The 17,059-nt window shown below is 36.9% G+C and overlaps 1 pseudogene; it reads left to right on the top strand.

The window, feature by feature from the left end:
- Window positions 1-16,924: 16,924 nt before the first annotated feature.
- Window positions 16,925-17,059, top strand: part of LOC121299245 — a 44,125-nt pseudogene continuing 43,990 nt past the window's right edge.

Here is a 17,059-nt window from a genome sequence, read left to right as displayed (position 1 = left end):
CTAGTTAGTGCCGTTTCTATCCACGTTGGGGGCGTGGCGCTTTAGAACATATGGCAGAGTCGTCACAGACACAGGCTGCATTTTCATTGGCGAAGTTCATATCCAGAAGGGTGTAGTTTTATCTTGCAATGCAAACAAAGTTGGATTTTGTTAGACAATAGTTTTGACGTGTTGGTGAACATTTGATAAATGTTTACAATTTCTTAATAAAAAACGATTTTGCTAAATGATTTGACCACTGCTTCTTTGAAATACCATTATGCAGATACGTTTTTTGTTTTGTTTCGCTTTTTGCAGTATAGGCTCATGAGTATTATGGTGCAGGTGATGTGTCACGTTGTATAATTATATCGTACCAGTCTCGGTCAAGACTAGGGCACTCACAGTCTGCCATGCAGAATAAATACACCCATGTTCATGTACAAGTCATTTGTTGCAGTTTGTATTCCGGTTAAGTTTTAAAAATAGCTTACATGTGGTTGTAACTCTGAAAGAACACAGTACGGTTTGTAAGTGGCACAATTCGGCCTGCGTGGTTTCTAAGAAGTGCCCACTGTTGGTGTTTGAATTTTGAGAGCAACATTTAAATATAGGCAATAAAAGGGAAGAAAGTTGTATTTATTAAGTTTGTGGCCGTTTTACAAATATTACAAGTGGGTACATTCGTAGGTAAACTCACTCACTACAGGGCCCGCAAACATGTTCAGCTTGACATTAAGCTTGTATTTTATGTATGTGTACCATCAGCAGACCGTTTGCCAGTCCAGTTTGTTTGTCTCATATGTGTCATATGCATCATACACATGGGAGGAGTCATACGCAAAAAAAACACTCATTATCATATAATAGACGTACCTCTACCACGACACAACCATCATGATAGTAAAACAGACATAATGGAGCGTTAGTGGTAAGTTAGTGATTAGCAGATGCGTCAGCCGCACGAAGAGCACAGCGTGTAGTAATTTCACTAACTCTACTATGCAGAATATTTTCTTTTTCTGTGGATCGGGACTCGGGACATTTGCTAGGGAATCGGACTGTCCCGACCATATAAGGACTGTTGGCATGTATGCAGTCATAATTAAACGCTTCATACCTATTAAACTCTTAAAGTACATTTTAGTTTTCAATTAAAAACAACTTAAAAATAAGGTCAGTGGTAGAATTGAATACTACTGTATGGGTGTTAGGTTATTAGAGTAATCACTACTAAATCATGTATTAAGATAATCCATTTCTATACTGCATATAAGCACTTACAACTCTGTAACAGACACGCGGTTACTATAAGCACTGCAGGCTCCCAGGCACTTACTGTATATAATGTAAAGAAATACCATCCCTTTAAGGCATTAGCACTCACAGTGCTTTGAGTTAAGTTTTATTTGGCTGCTGCCAACTGGCCCTGTGCCAGTTAGCCATGTGCGTGCTGAGCTCTCAGCATCTCTTCTGTCCAGCTGAGCCCAGTGCAGAAAAGTGAATGTGAATACAGATATAGATAAAAATGACAATGCTGCCATTGTCATTACAGTGACAACAGTTTAATGGTACAGGTTCTTGAAAGAATCATTAGTGATGCTCGCTCCAGTGTAATTTGAAGTCCATCTCAAATGAGTACCATACAAAATAAGCAATAGTTCACTAGACACAAAAAAAGCTGCACAAAACATTTTCGCACACCCTCAAATTTCAAATACAGAATTTACATGGCCAGAAATATGTACCTTTAAAGCACCAATGCTAATCTTGCTTTGGGTTGAAATGGCTTTTTAAATAGTTTAGGATTCGATAGTTTACGATTCAACATATTCAATTCTAAATACTATGTTAAGATTCCATACACACACAAAAAAAACAGTATTCTTCCTTCTTACAACACAAGCAACTTTATACTACTGACAAACTGCATTTTTATACAACAAAGAAAACTGTTTTGTAGACATGAACCTTTCTGTAGCCTGTGCATGTGCAGGTGAAACAGGTGTTGCCTGGATGGGTTTTCTGAGGTGTGTTAATAGAAGTTCCAGGTATTCAACTCTAGTGACACGCTAGAACAGTGGTTCCAAACCCTGGTCCTGGGGATCCCCTGTGTCTTCTAAACTCTCAATTACTTAACTAGACCCCTAAATGAATTCATAATTTGCTTAATTAGACATTTTTACTTGTTTCCAGCTCTTAAACAGTTGCAGATTTCAAGTTAGCTATAACATTTTATAAGTAACTTGAACTCTGCAATTTTTTAGGAGCTGAAAACTATTTAAAAGGTCTAATTAAGCAAATGCTCAGTTCAATTAAGGGTCTAGCTAAGTATTTGAGAGCTCAGTTGGAAGGAAAACCAGAAGACACAGGGGGTCTCCAGGACCAGGGTTTGGAACCACTGCTCTAGGCAACAGTGGCCAAACATGGCTCTTCCAGTCTTGGTCTTTGTTCCAACACTGTTGTGAATTGTTTAATTGAACCAATTTAACCTCTATCCAGGTCCTGGAATTGCCCTCCTAGACCAGGATTGGACACCCCTACTCTAGGGATTTGAATTGGATATATAGGAAATGTATTATTCATGCCTTTAGCACACCTTCAGTAACCCCTCACAATCAATTTATTTACACAACCAATTAAAAACAAATGTACAGCCATAAAGACATTTGCATATGTGAACTTATTTACTCCAAAACAGCACCTGCTAAGAACTTTTTTTTTTCTTATGTACTTCAGTATGTAGCACACTTTCACATTTCATCAATCTTGTTTTAACTGACAGGGTACAGATACAGCTTTCGGCACACCCTTTGGTTCTCGTGTATGGTTAATCATGCTTCAGCACACACAAAAAAAATGTATTTCTACAGTGTCGTCTACAAGAAAGTTTATGTTTCACACACTTGGAGCCAGTAACAGTAACACTACTGTATTAGTAGTGTCACATGAGAAGATAAGTCAAACTAATAACATCATCTTACCTGATTACCAACACAACTGTTTTGGTAAAGAAATGTTGAAAGGATAATTTAGTTATGACCTGGGAAGTATTAAATATTGTGAACATTTGTTGTAACACAAATTGTGTATCAATGCAGAATCTATGGTCCTAAAATATGAAGCCTGCTTTGCAAACTCAACAAAACAACAAAGAAGTGAGTCATTTATTTTGTTCGAATGGTAAGCCAACATAGTATAAACTGGTGACCAAAATCGGATCTAATTCTGCTCAGATAACTCGCTTCCTTTTGTGACTCGTTTATTTCCGATAAACAAAAAATAAAAACATTTTATTATGAATCACATATAAGAAAGCAACCACAGTTAAAGTTTTTGTAGCTACAAAATAATTCCATAATCTTAAGGTTTCAAATGTGCAGTTTTGAAAGAAACACAGAAGAGCAAGCATCTATTGTAATATTGTGTACTGTGTATATGCTTGTTCACTACTGTTATGTAACCTATTGATATGCATATTAATAAACGATATTCGCTAATTGATTTGTCATGTCTGATTGAAATGTAGTGTTCAAGACTCCTTTTCAAAACTGAAATCATTTGTTATCAGAGGTATAACCACACTTGTATAATTATTACAAAATAATGTCAAAAACCATTTGTGGCACACCTCCAAACCACTACTCTATAACAATGACATAGCCTTCATATTGTTTTTATTTATTTATTTATGTATTTATTTATTTTTATTACACAACGTCTGCTTTTTGTTTGAGGTTGTGATTATTTATTCAGGACAGAACTCATACACTTTACAGTTAGCTATGTGCAAAAAACAATAAAGCTGTTTGATTGCACATTGACATGCAGAAAAGTGATGAAATATGCAGGACAACCTAGAAATGCACCCATTTTTCAAATTGCACTCATTTCTGTACAGTGCATGATATGGGAATTAAAAGTGTCTGCTCCTTCATAACCTAATTATATTACGTTCTAGTGTTATTATTTGTATGTTATTTTAATTGAGGCCACTTTGCAACAAAGGTCACAAACGCCAGTAAACACAGAGAATCTGTGCTTTACAGTCACAGCTTTAGATTAGTTTTTATAGCAGAATACTGATTTGCGTATGACATTTTCCCTGCCAGTACTCAACTATAATGCATCAGCTCCTCAACCCAGTTTTAGAAAAGGGATGAACAATGCTGCACTCAGTTTATTTATTTATTTAACCAGATAATTTCCATTGAAACTGAAGTACCCTTTCCAAGAGCACCACGAACTGACAGCATATAACCGAAACCAGTGTTCTATGAAATTAATAAAAAAAAAAAAAAAAAAGACTTGCAAAACACTGACAACTTAGTGAATACATTGTTGTAATACATGTACAGTTTCATCAGTTTTGGTAGAAAGGGTCCAGATATTTCAAAACGTGTATACTAACTGCACTGCAGTAACCCAAACTATCCAGTCTGCCACTGAGACACTGTGTAATTACATTGCTAAAACAGTACTCTCCATTTATAATACATTTATCTTGTTTAATAGACCCCAATTAGCACTAATGTTACCTTAGACCCAAGATTGGTGCTATTTGTGAATGTGAATATTCTAAAAAATGGCTAGATTTTATTAGTAGTAAACTATACTGAAGTATCTGCATGTATTAACTTGACATCTCAAGATATAGCCTTCAATAGCCCAGTCAGAAGCCACAAAAGAGTGTCACTATAACATAGAAACCCTTGAGAACTTGTGTGAAGGAATGTCTAGAAGTTTAAGCACTTGTGGTGTGTATCTCAACTGAAAACGTAAGGGCAGGCCCTCTCCACTACATGTCTTTTGCCAGGAAAATATCTTCCCTACACTGGGGATAATAAATAAACTCTATATAAGACACTTGCAAGGTGTTAATGTGTGAAGATATGTCTGTCCCTATTTCTGTTTGTTTGTGTTTGTACTGTTTCCCATTAAGGTACAAGCTGACAGTGCCAAACAGCTGGGAATGCAGACTTCCCAAGGACAGGTTGGAGAGAGGACAGGGAGTGAGAGTGCACTGCTCAGTCTTCACTTCCAAACATTACCCTTTCACTTGAAATGCAACCTTGTTTAATTTAAGATAAAGAGAGTTTTGGTGGTTAAAACAGTAGCTTTCACGAGAACTAAGTTGCCTGAGGGACGGGATAAAGCCTAAGACTCTACATTCATAATATATGAATTACAGTCAAGCCTTATTTAGTAAAATGTGGAAGGGTACAAACTGCTATCCAAGTCTTTTTGCCAATTCTGCTGTCAACAAACCTGAACACAAAAGCCTGCTTCTTATATGAAAATATGTTTTATTTTCAGTTGATATAAACCACTAATTCAGGAGGTGCATACAAGGTGAAATTAGCAGATTAGGTGAGTATTAAACCAAGAAAATGACAATTATAAGAATGAGACTGATTCTTAAGTCTGGAATGGAAATGCAGTTATTCATAATGAAGCACTGTACTGAAAAATGTGTATTTCTTTTGCGGATGCATCTTCATGGTGATAAGCACATGTAGAGTAACACGCAGATACACACTCTTCAAATGTGTTAATCTCTCTTCTCAGAAATATTCAAACAAAAATGCCACCTGCCTCAGAAGCAGTTGTTATTCAGCTCTTGTGGTTTAGATTCAGAATTAGGAAATGTTTCATTTCCCAGCATCACAGCTTTGCTAAACCCTTCCTGACTGCCTCTGGTGTAAAAGAAAAATGCACAGTTTGCAAATAAGTGGGTGGGGCACTACAAGTGTGAGATTAATTTACCAACTGGATCCTGTCAGAACTCTATATTACGTTTGTTGTAACTGCCTACTACAGGTTCAATGCAGCTAAAGGACAAGGGTAGCAAAGGGGCAGCTACAGTTGTATGAACCAGTATACACTTGTAACCCACATCAATGCCGCAGTACAATATCAGTCCAATGTGCTGTGATTGATTTGCATTTACGAGTGATTTTACTAATCATTCTGTTTAGGGTTCTTCAAGGTCTTACAATATTATAAATCATAATGGTATTTTCTGTGACAACAGTTACAAACACCTGACATATGTAGTACACCATTTTGGGTGAATCCCTCCAAGCTGGTAATTATTTTATAATGAAAATGTAATCCCGGACATGTATTCTGTTGCAATTCCATTTCAGACAAGATGGGCAGCAGTTTTGAGGCACGCTTTGGGTGCTCAGTTGGCAGGTGTTTCTGCATCCAAGGCTGCACAAATTACTGAGGTTTCAGGAGAAACAGCCTCAAAAGTGTGTAATCATTGAGTAATGATCTTGTAATCCTCCTGAACAATTCCATCACCTTGCAGACTTATTGAACGAGTGTCATCATGGCTGTCATTAAGCCTTTTGACAGTGCATGTTTTGGTGACCAACATCTGTATATACCCATCCAAATGATAACAGCTTTAGGCTTAAACACTATAACTGCACCCTTGAAAATATGTATTTTTAAAATAAATATTAGTTTGGGCAAAAGAAGAAATTAAAAATACATATATCAACATGTGTGTAATATTTCATTATTGTTATAATTCACAAGCGTTTCTGGGTGGCAGAGATATGGAGTTAGCAGCTAACCAGAATGAACAAAGGCTTAAAGTTTAAATGAATATTTCTCATGTTGTTTTCCTTGAAATCATTATTCAAGATTTCAATGAACCGCAATGAAATTAGCTGCGACTTCTATACTAGTCCAGGTCCAAGAGTGGCCTACCTGGGTTGCAATTTTTAAAACGCTGACTGTGGCACAGTCAAGAAAGTTAACTTTTTTTTTTGTTTGTTTTTCAAAAATAAAAAGGCCAATTTTACAATTTCTCTATAGACTACCATTTATAGCTTTAACAAAATGTAGGTAACCTTGACAACAAAGACAACAACAAAAACATTGGTCAAGGCAATCTAAGAGTTTAAATTGGATTGAGATTTGGCAAGTGAGGAGGCTACAGGAGTCCCAGCAGTGTTTTTTTTTGTGTGTTTGAGTCCATGAAATGCAACATTACTGCCTTGGCAAGACCAATTCTGAGAAAGAAATGAACTGTTATAGGCAAATAATACTTGAATAGGACTGCTATAAAACCTTGACCTTCTCCATCACTCGATTCCAACACAACTGCAAAGCCACCAAACCCCAATCAGCAACACTGGTTTAAAAAGCAGCGCAACGTTCTCATCAACGTAAGTCTCCAATTAAGTCTTCCTCTCCTTTCTCAAATGCACAAACCCGTTGCATTGAAAGAATCCATTCCCAACACAGGAGGCTTATTGCTAGGGAGCTGACTTCACTGCCCAGGGAATTTTGCTAGTGCATTGCTGCCACAAGTGAACACCACTTTGGCTGAAATAAAAACCACTTCAGAAAGTAGGTATTTAATTTGCTTTGTGTTATTGTGCAATGCGTGTGTGTATGATAACAGTAAGATATTAATGCTTTGTTTTTAATTGTTTTGTGTATTTTTGTTTGTGATGTACAGTACGAAATAAAGCAAAAAGCAATTCTAAGTGAAATTGCCTATATTTTGCAGTTAAGGCATGTGCAGTTAGACTGTAAAAATGGAGAGCCAACTCCAGGTCCGCGATATATCTGAATCCGCAGTACAGCGAGGGGCAATATTATGAGGGATGGGTGTATAATACCTCATACTGAAGACTGGAGTTATTTAAAAAAGCTTTCACAAAGTAGGAAATAATATCTTGAGCAAACTTGAACAAGTGGGCTGCACAGGATTTGATACACATGGAAAAAGTGTGTCATTGACAAGCTTGTTTCCGTGTAAATATGTCCTATTGTAGTTCCCTGGTGAATCAACTTCCATAATAAATTTGGCTGTCACTTGTAGGCAAAATTCCCATCTCATAGACAGCAGTCCTTTTGGAAGGAAGACTGAAATACACTTCTAGGGCAACTAGATGTGCTTTTTCTGAGCATGACTTAAAAATAGTTTCCAGCTAAATAAGAGAAATACCACATACAGAACAGCAATGTTAAACTTTTTCTAAGTGCCACTGCTCTTAGCTAACTCTTACATAGAGACTGACCCAGTTGCTCCCTAACAAGTATACAAAACAAATCATGTGACTCTACAGGATGAGCACTGGTGCTGTGTAAGAAGTGGGGGTTGCAAAATCTCCATACATCTACAATTCAACTTGTTTATAACAGCTCCTAAACCCATGAATTACTAATGTCATCATAATCCTGCCAATGCATTTCACTTTTTTAATTTGAAATGAGAGCCAGACATTTTGGAAGCAGTGTATGGATATGTGTAATAGGTGGTTCCATTTGCTCTTACTTATAAAGAACTCTATAACCCCAGAACAGCAGGCGCCTCGTGTCAACTTTAGATGGAAGAACATTTGCCTCAGGCTGTCACACTGTCATTAATCATTTTTAAAAACAAATATGCAGCTTTTCTTATCATATCTGAAACTGGAGGGACCCAGTTCAACACGTTAAAGAAATATGAAATCATTCAAAAAGGCACTGTGTTGATGTTAGACAAAAAAACTGCAACTCGAATGCTGACTTTAAAAAAATAAATCATGCTGTAAACTCCATCATGAATGTATAGAATTAGGTCAACTGCTATTTTCTAAGATTTCGATAAATAGCCACTGTTTCTCATAGATAAAAGGCATGAACAACTAGTAAAATACCCCTTTTGTGCTGCCTGGCCCCCTAAACCCTCCTTTCCATTCTGTTCAAATATGCAAATAAGGAGTTTTTTTTGTTTTTTTTTGGTGCTAGTTCAGATGTCTCTGACATCTCTGAGATGTGGCGGTTTTTCAAACATAAATTACCTCTTTGAGACTGCTTGTAATATTATGTGCATTTGGCACTGAAGGTGCCTTTTAAGTTACATAGGCTACGCTGATAGACATGTTAATAATCTAGAGATTAATCCTGGACAAATTATTAGTTATTTTTGTTATTGGGGAGCTTAAAAAGGGTTATGGTGGGTGACAATGGCATGCTACAGGAATAAGCCATTTAAGAGTCTATCAATAACTCCCAATCCCAACCTAAATAGATACGCTACTGTGAATCAATAATTATATTCAGTTTTTATTTTGGATGAAAAAGTCTACAAAAGTCTCATGCCTCATATATATATATATATATATATATATATATATATATATATATATATATATATATATATATATATATAATACTTCTAGCACAGACATGTTTTCAGTTGCATTTGAGGGGTTTTGTGAAGAGTCTAAAAAAACAAACTCATTTTTTTTTAACATTGAAAACATACTGTAGCCACTAATATTTCAGGGGATTTGTTTTTACCACTTTGGAGGCTTTTGTTCTCCTAAATCAAATAGAATTAAAGGTCACGTATACAAAGCATAACATCGCCTCCCACTCGCATTCGACTTTCTTCTTGTACTTGCAGTGATAAAGCTCATTGAAAGACACAACGGCATTTTTAGGGCCCCTGGCATTGTCAGGATATTTTTTTCTTCCTGCAAAATTAGGGGTATGCAAAAGGAATACAGTTAAACGTGTCACTTTGTGAATTACTGAGTGTATGTTTATGAAAGGATTGAAGTAAGACTGCACTTAACTAAGCAAGTTTGAAATCTAGCAAATCAATTGAAAGCAAGGTCAGAACGTTAAAAAAAAGACTCGCTGCTGGTCAGTAAAAAACTAAAGTTCATCCAACGCCACTTTTTCAATTTGTGTTGGGTATAATGGTAACTTAAAAGATAAAATGCAAGCAAACTATCGACTAATTAACAAAAATGTTGGAACATCAGAACAGGCCGATGCATCAAAATCTTAAAGTACAACATCCCTCTGTTTGCATCAAAACACAGTTGCTTAAAAATGTTTTACATACAGTCTAACCTTGGCAAATTCAAAGTGTAAAAAAATTTGCTTCAGATATTTTTTGTATTATCCTTGATATGGAAAACATTTCATTTAAAGTGACTGTCTTAGGTACTAGGTGCTTCTTTGAGGTCCACAGGTTCCCCTGCAGTATCCCATTAGATGTAATTGGGAAAAAAAAACACATTTCAAATACAGTTCCATAAACAGGTGGCAATATGTTTTACCTTTAAATGCCAGGATTGATCTTGCTAAATAAAGATGATTTTGTTTTATGAGCTTAAAACAAACATAGCACACCATGTATGTAAAACATACTGATTGGAAGTGTCACACATAAAGCACAACTCCATCTTTCTGCAAAGTCAAATAGACAAAACCTATTATTTTGTAACTCAATGCGAGAAACAACCAGTTTATCAGCATATAATAGAAACAAGGTCTTCATTGGGGTGTAATGTAAATGAATGCAGTGGTGGTGTTGACTACAGTTTGTGTAAGAGGAAAGGACCTTGGTTTGTCATGAACCATACACACCGCACCTCCTGCGCTTGACCTAAAAACCATTAACAGGTGACAAAATATGCTAGCTCTGGAATTAGAGTCCGAGTCACTGTAGTTGAACTGTAGTTGAATAGGCTTGATTTGAATCTGCATCCCACTCAGAGGTGCAGCTTAATTACGTGCAGATTTAAACAGCTGCAGCTATTTATATTTTTGTAACATATCACGACAATACATGCTCTTTGCACGTGTTTTAATTCACTTATAATAACAAGTACATTGAGTTATGTGCGGGACTCACGTGATAGGTCTTGCACAAAGAACCATACGCGACTAGCTGTTTATCAAAAACTCAAGCTGAGGACCAATCAACAGCTTAGGGGGCCGGCAGCTTCGACAGTACGCAAATTCATTCCAACCTGTTTTGATCTGAGAAGTAGGTCAATAGTTCGTTAAGAAGAGACTGTAGGTGGTGTGGGGGCAGTTGTTCATATTTTGTCAGTGTGCCGAAAAGAACGTGTGTTTTGTACCGACTGAAAAATGAAACGTCAAAACAAAACATTTTTTGTAAAGCATCTACCTATTGAAATGTGTATTTTATATATATATATATATATATATATATATATATATATATATATATATATATATAATATACTTAAGAAAACTCAACTTCTGTGCGTCACCGTTACTGTTTCTCTTCTTTGTTGGTTGTTATAATAACATAACAATTCTCGTGACGTGACCCTGCTGCTGGGTACATCCCGTCCCTGGGATATTAATAGCACTGCTTGCGTCACCAGCTGTGCAAGACTGCTCAGCTAGACACGCGATGTGGAACCACAATACAGAGCAAGCAGAGTTTCACATAGCATATAGAGAAGCAAAACACAGCCAGCAGACACATCGTTTGCAGCATACCTTCACCAAACTGTTGTACACATAAAGACTCCCACCCGCACTAAACCTCATCATTAAACGTCTTACTGTTCAAACAACGAATGTGCATTTTTTTAGTACAGAAAAAAAAGTTGTGGATTCTGAAATCAAAATGTGGCCTGGGAATACATGACAAAAGATAAAAACTAGGCGTGGTTGCATGTACTATCTGTTTGACTTTTAAATTTGATGCTGCTCTTGAAAAAAACATTTACTATTTATAAATATATTTAAAACAGAAGTGGATCACGATTATAACAGTCATATTATTTATGCTGAAAAACAGATCTTTTGATAGATAATTCTCACAGAGCTAAGACCTGTGCAGTAAGCAATACTGTAATATACAGCAGACAAGTTGTATCGCTAAAAAACAAAATATAGTAAGCAACTCAAAGACAAAATAACCATATAGAAGGTTGAACTATATTCTTGAACAATTTGTCAGCAGCATTTTGCCATTTTGTAAGGAAACCAGACTCTGCTGATGGGCACATCTACTGATACAGGTCCTTGTTTTGAAAAACAGCAGGTTTTCTAAAGCATTCTACATCACAGGTCTGGAGGCCTGCAAAAACACTGGGGGAGTTTCTGGCTTGGGAGAGCAAGCAGCATGTTCATTACGCTGGAGAAAAAGATAGAGCAAGGCCTTAATGCATTTCAAAGAGAAAGCAAGTTCTACCACCAATGCTGTCTGATAAAGAACTGGCACTTCTGAGTAGTTACATGGTGTTCCAACAGGTTTATGAACATCTAAGGAAGTGAAACTGGATTAGCAACCCCTTCTTATTGAGAACCCCCCATTAAAGCCACTATGATTTAAACCAGAGCAGGTTTAATTCTGCTCTAATTAGTCAACATAACAGTAGCTGTTGCAATATCAATGAAACTCATTGTAGAACTGCTGTATGTTTTTACATACCATTGCACAACCAAGAAAAATAATCATGTTCTATATTATATGACTCTCCCCCTTGTTGCATCCTTGTGCTTGCTGGTCGTCAATACTCCAACTGCAAGATATGTAACAGGTTAAGGTTATTTTTCATGTCAGATTGTTATCTAGATCTGACTAGCAAGCGGTTTTAAAAATATTTATTTAAGATCAATTCTCATTTGGCCGTGCATTTCAAGCTGTCAGGTTTGTGTGCACAATGTCTAGCATGGCTTTTGGGCAATGCGACAGAGTGCTAGTGTAACAGGGCGCAGTGTGAATCGGCGAAGCCATGCCCACCACAAGCAAGCATCTCAACCACTATGCAAAAGAGGCTTGTCTGCAATTGTAATTATAGAGGTTTTTAACCTCATCTCAACAGCAAGGGGTCAGTATCTGTAAAGGCAGTGCATCACACAGCACTGCCCATTACACTAGCTGTGTCATCCCATGGACGTTTCTTTCCTCGGTCATGTCGGTGGGTTTTTTGGTTGTTCCTAGTGTTGGGGAAGTGAGAATGTACAGAAGCTTTGCCTGTGTGCTGATCGGTCAAGCATTGTGTTTGTGGCTCTTCTCCATATGAACTGCTCATGCACAAAAACAAAAATAAAACAGGAGCCTGTTTCCAGTTAAGTAAAACAACAAGAAGCAGTGCAAACTGGTTTTGCAAGCTCCTTTGACAATGATTTAACGTTTTTATGGTGTGGGAAGGCTTACTTTTTTTATTAGAACGCAATGGTGTCTGTTCACCTTATATCTCATAGTTAGGTTTTCTGCGCAAATAAGAACATAAGAACATAAGAAAGTTTACAAACGAGAGGAGGCCATTCGGCCTATCTTGCTTGTTTGGTTGTTAGTAGCTTATTGGTCCCAGAATCTTATCAAGCAGCTTCTTGAAGGATACCAGGGTGCCAGCTTCAAAAACATTACTGGGGAGTTGATTCCAGACCCACACAAATTCTCTGTGTAAAACAGTGCCTCCTATTTTCTGTTTTGAATGCCCATATTTCTAATCTCCACTTGAGACCCCTATGTAGTGTTACTGTCAGAATACAACCTTTTCCTCCTTCAAATCTCTACAGGCAAATAGTGGAAAACTGTTTTCTGGAGAGGTGGAAAAATTTTCAACCCCAAAACCAGAACAGTTTTCCACTATAACATGAAAACTACAGTCAATATTTAAATAAAACTTTGATGTCACAGGTCAATAGAGTTTTGATAATTGACTAAATGTTTTAGCCAATAGGGTTGCAAGTTTTGATCAAAGGGTTTAATAATATAATTTGCACTAATCTTTCTTTCCTCCCTTATAAATGTTTTCCATGATATTTTTGCACTGTAATTTCTCCCATGCTTTTCCTTTGGTTATACTACGCATTTACCATAGTTTATCACAGGTTGCCATTTTAATGTACCACACTTCCCTGGGCTTTACAGTGCTTACCTATGCTTTACCATGTTTTCATTAGGCTTTATCACACTTTGCTTTTACTATGGGAATATTTTATAAGGGCTTGGGTAACCAAGATTAGTGCTAATCAGGATCTGTGAAACCGACCCTTATCTTCACACACTGTTGTAACTGAATATCAAGGTGAAATGCACTTCCCCTTTGTTGAGGGAGTTTTTTTTTTTTTTTTTTTGCTTAACACAGTTCAATCCAATAGTCAAATGTTGTAACTGCAGTTTCTTTAAATGGTGTACCCTACTGTATCTCCTATGCTGTCCAGGCTTAGAGAAACCCAATAAAGTATCCTAGAGTGCAACACACAGGGATGCCGCATAATGATATCATACCCTTCAAATGTGGGAGAACAAAGAAAAATCCTCACACAGACAATACAGGAATGTCATGACACTAGCTTTTCACAGGTCCTTTTGTTGTCATGCATTCAGGAGCCTGTGTGAAATCTAACCAGTCGCTGTGTGCAGGTCAGTGAATTTGAATGGGCTCCAAATTGGATAAAACCTGGTGCATAGCCCCCCGCTAATTTGAAAGTGTTCCTGTATTGTACCGGTAGGGAAGCAGCTTTCACCAAAGGGGACCAATTACCAGTGCTTGTGCATTAAGCGGCAGTTGATTAAACAGTAGAATCGCTCCACGTGTTAAATTGCATCTCTCAGGAGGCTATACACTTCAACTGAGATGATACATCTCAAGAGAGTCTCATGGTGAAAGAAGATGAATATGTATACTATATTAGCTCATGTCTGTAGTCAGGGCTGGGAATTGCATAAGAAAGCTATGTTTTAGTGTTTTGAACCTCTAAGTTTCGAAGTTAAGACCTCTGCTAATTTAAAGTATTTATGCCTAGTTTCAGTACAGTCAGGAATTTGTTTTGATTTCATTTTTAGAAATTTTAAAATGGTTTGAGTAAACTCTATGGCGTTAGAGAGATTGCCCTGCCAAAAGCTTGAAAAAAAACAAAACAAAACAAAACACATTACCTTATAAAATATACATAGATAGGATAGATAGCAACATCTATATTGAATTGATAGAGTTTATCGGGTGGATTGTATCCATTGGAGTTGACATCTCATTTAGGACCCTCTTGTGAGCCACCGGTCTGACCTCCCATGGGGTTGGTATTAGCTACAGGCAAGCAGGTGTCACACAAACAACAAGCAGGGAAGCTTAGCCACACATTATTGGCTGATGTAAAATATACAAGAGAATCAATTCCAGGCTCTTTAAAAAGGAGATTGCACAAATACTCTCTGGCTTTAGAGCTCTCTTACCTGCAATGTTTTCATTATATTCATGCTGAACCAGCTCACTACATAATGTGTTCTTACAGCCCGCCACCCCCTATCTGGCCTTTCTGCAGCCTTGTATATCCACCTGCCCAGCAGCAGGTGAATCAATGTCCTCTTTCCCTACAATATTCATTCAGAGATCCCTGCTAAACCAAAACAGTAAGTATACTATTTACATTAACAATGCAACAGGGGACACACTATGCCACAATATGATTCCTCTCAGTGTTGTGGGGAGTCTTGCATTTCCACAGTAGTGTAGTTTTTAATACAATTTTTCTTAAATGGTATTACAGCATCCACAGACTGTCTCTGCTCCACCCAGGTTATCTGTCTCCTGTCATCTGAAACAGATAATACTTCATGGTGTATTGCGTCTCTTTTCAAATCATGTGTGCAACCAGTCATACAATCTGTATCATGCAATCAGACAGAGCAATCCAGAAATGGTGCAATGAACTTTAAGTGTGATAGCCAAGCCTGTAAAGTCATCTTCTTACCTTGTTAGCACGCTAAGTTCATTTAGCTGAGGATTATTTGCTTTTCCATACTTCATTTTCACTTTGAAGTTATCTTGCCACCACGGGTTATCTTCCTGTGAAGCAGGACCCCTGATGTGCACCACAGTAAGTGTGAGGCTTAAATAGGGTCTTACCAGAATATTAGTTGTGCAGAAAGTTAATTTATAGTGTTGTGGTAGGCTTTATCACCAGTCAAAGTGAATATAACGCTTGGTAAGGGACTGCTGTACAGTCAAAACCTTTTAAAATCGGTTTAAAAAGGAACTGTGCATTAATGGCGACATTAAATTGGATTGACTATCAGGCAGTTACTAGTTAGCAAGAAAAATAAGCATTAAAAACAAAAACAACACTTGCTTTAAAATAATTTGACATATAATGAAGTGCACTGAACCATTTGGTTTGCTTCATGCTTTGTAAATGCGTGTTGCAGGTAAACCCTGATTATGAATTTAAATTGTATTTATGTATTTTTGTTGTAAAGGGGAACAATCATAAATGAATCCATCAGTTATATAAAATCCCCATGGTGTATACAGTATAACTGGTTTATCTATGTTATTGTTAAAAACAAACATTATAAAACTGTTATTTGAGTTTATTTGTATTTATTTTTCACAGTAAATGTCTGTAAAGTTACAGGAAAGAAATACAGTAAACTGGCATATTTACAGAAAGGTAAAGTAAGAAAGCAATCTGTTACACTACTGAATTTCACAGAAACTTTTTTTTTTGGGGGGGGGGTTTGGCCTCATAGTTATATGCATATTATTAATTTATTTACAGATATACAGTGTGCTTGTATATGGCGACCTGGCCTAGTAATGGAAACGTGTGATTTGTAAACCACAAGCAACAAAGTGCTCCAAGCCTACACAGGGTAGGCATTCACACACATGCAACAGTTAAGTCAAAAGGTTACTGAAAACTATGTTGTTGACACAGAATATTGGCAACTGGCACATTACATTACCTACGGAAGAATTACTTAAGAACAGGATGCGGTTTGTACTTTTGTTCTTGTGGTGACACACTTCATATGATGTTTAATTCTAAAATGACTTGAATAGTAATGTACTGTCCAGATCTCCTTCACAATATGCAAACGCATATACAAACACATAAACTGAGACAGAATAGTGCATTTCCACCATTAATAAAAACAAACAAGCATTATTTTTACATTAAGAAATAAGTCATTCTTTTTAAATTTTATTTTTAGTTACCTTAAAAGATGTCTTAGGATAAAGATTAAAAAATGTTTATTGTACCGGTAATTTCACTTCTGTTTTAAACTTCTGTAAATTGGAAGCTGGCCATCTAGTAAGGGGGCGGAGCTACGGTACACCAAGTCATCGCCCCAGAAGGGAAGCGATGTGGCAACCACGGATTGGAGGAGAAACGGCTGCACTCAGTAATGAAGGGGGCGTGACTGATGGTACAAAAGGGTACGTGGCTATGGAATCTGTTCCCTTGTTATGGTTGTGAACAAACCAAAAAGAGAACAAAAAAAACATACCGTGAGTGTTTAATGTTTTGTTTGTTTGTCTTGTCTGATTATACTTAT

This window comes from Polyodon spathula, chromosome 24, assembly GCF_017654505.1.
Source record: "Polyodon spathula isolate WHYD16114869_AA chromosome 24, ASM1765450v1, whole genome shotgun sequence".
Classification (NCBI taxonomy): domain Eukaryota; kingdom Metazoa; phylum Chordata; class Actinopteri; order Acipenseriformes; family Polyodontidae; genus Polyodon; species Polyodon spathula.
Note: the sequence above shows the minus strand (reverse complement) of the source record. Positions and strands in the feature narration are given on the sequence as shown.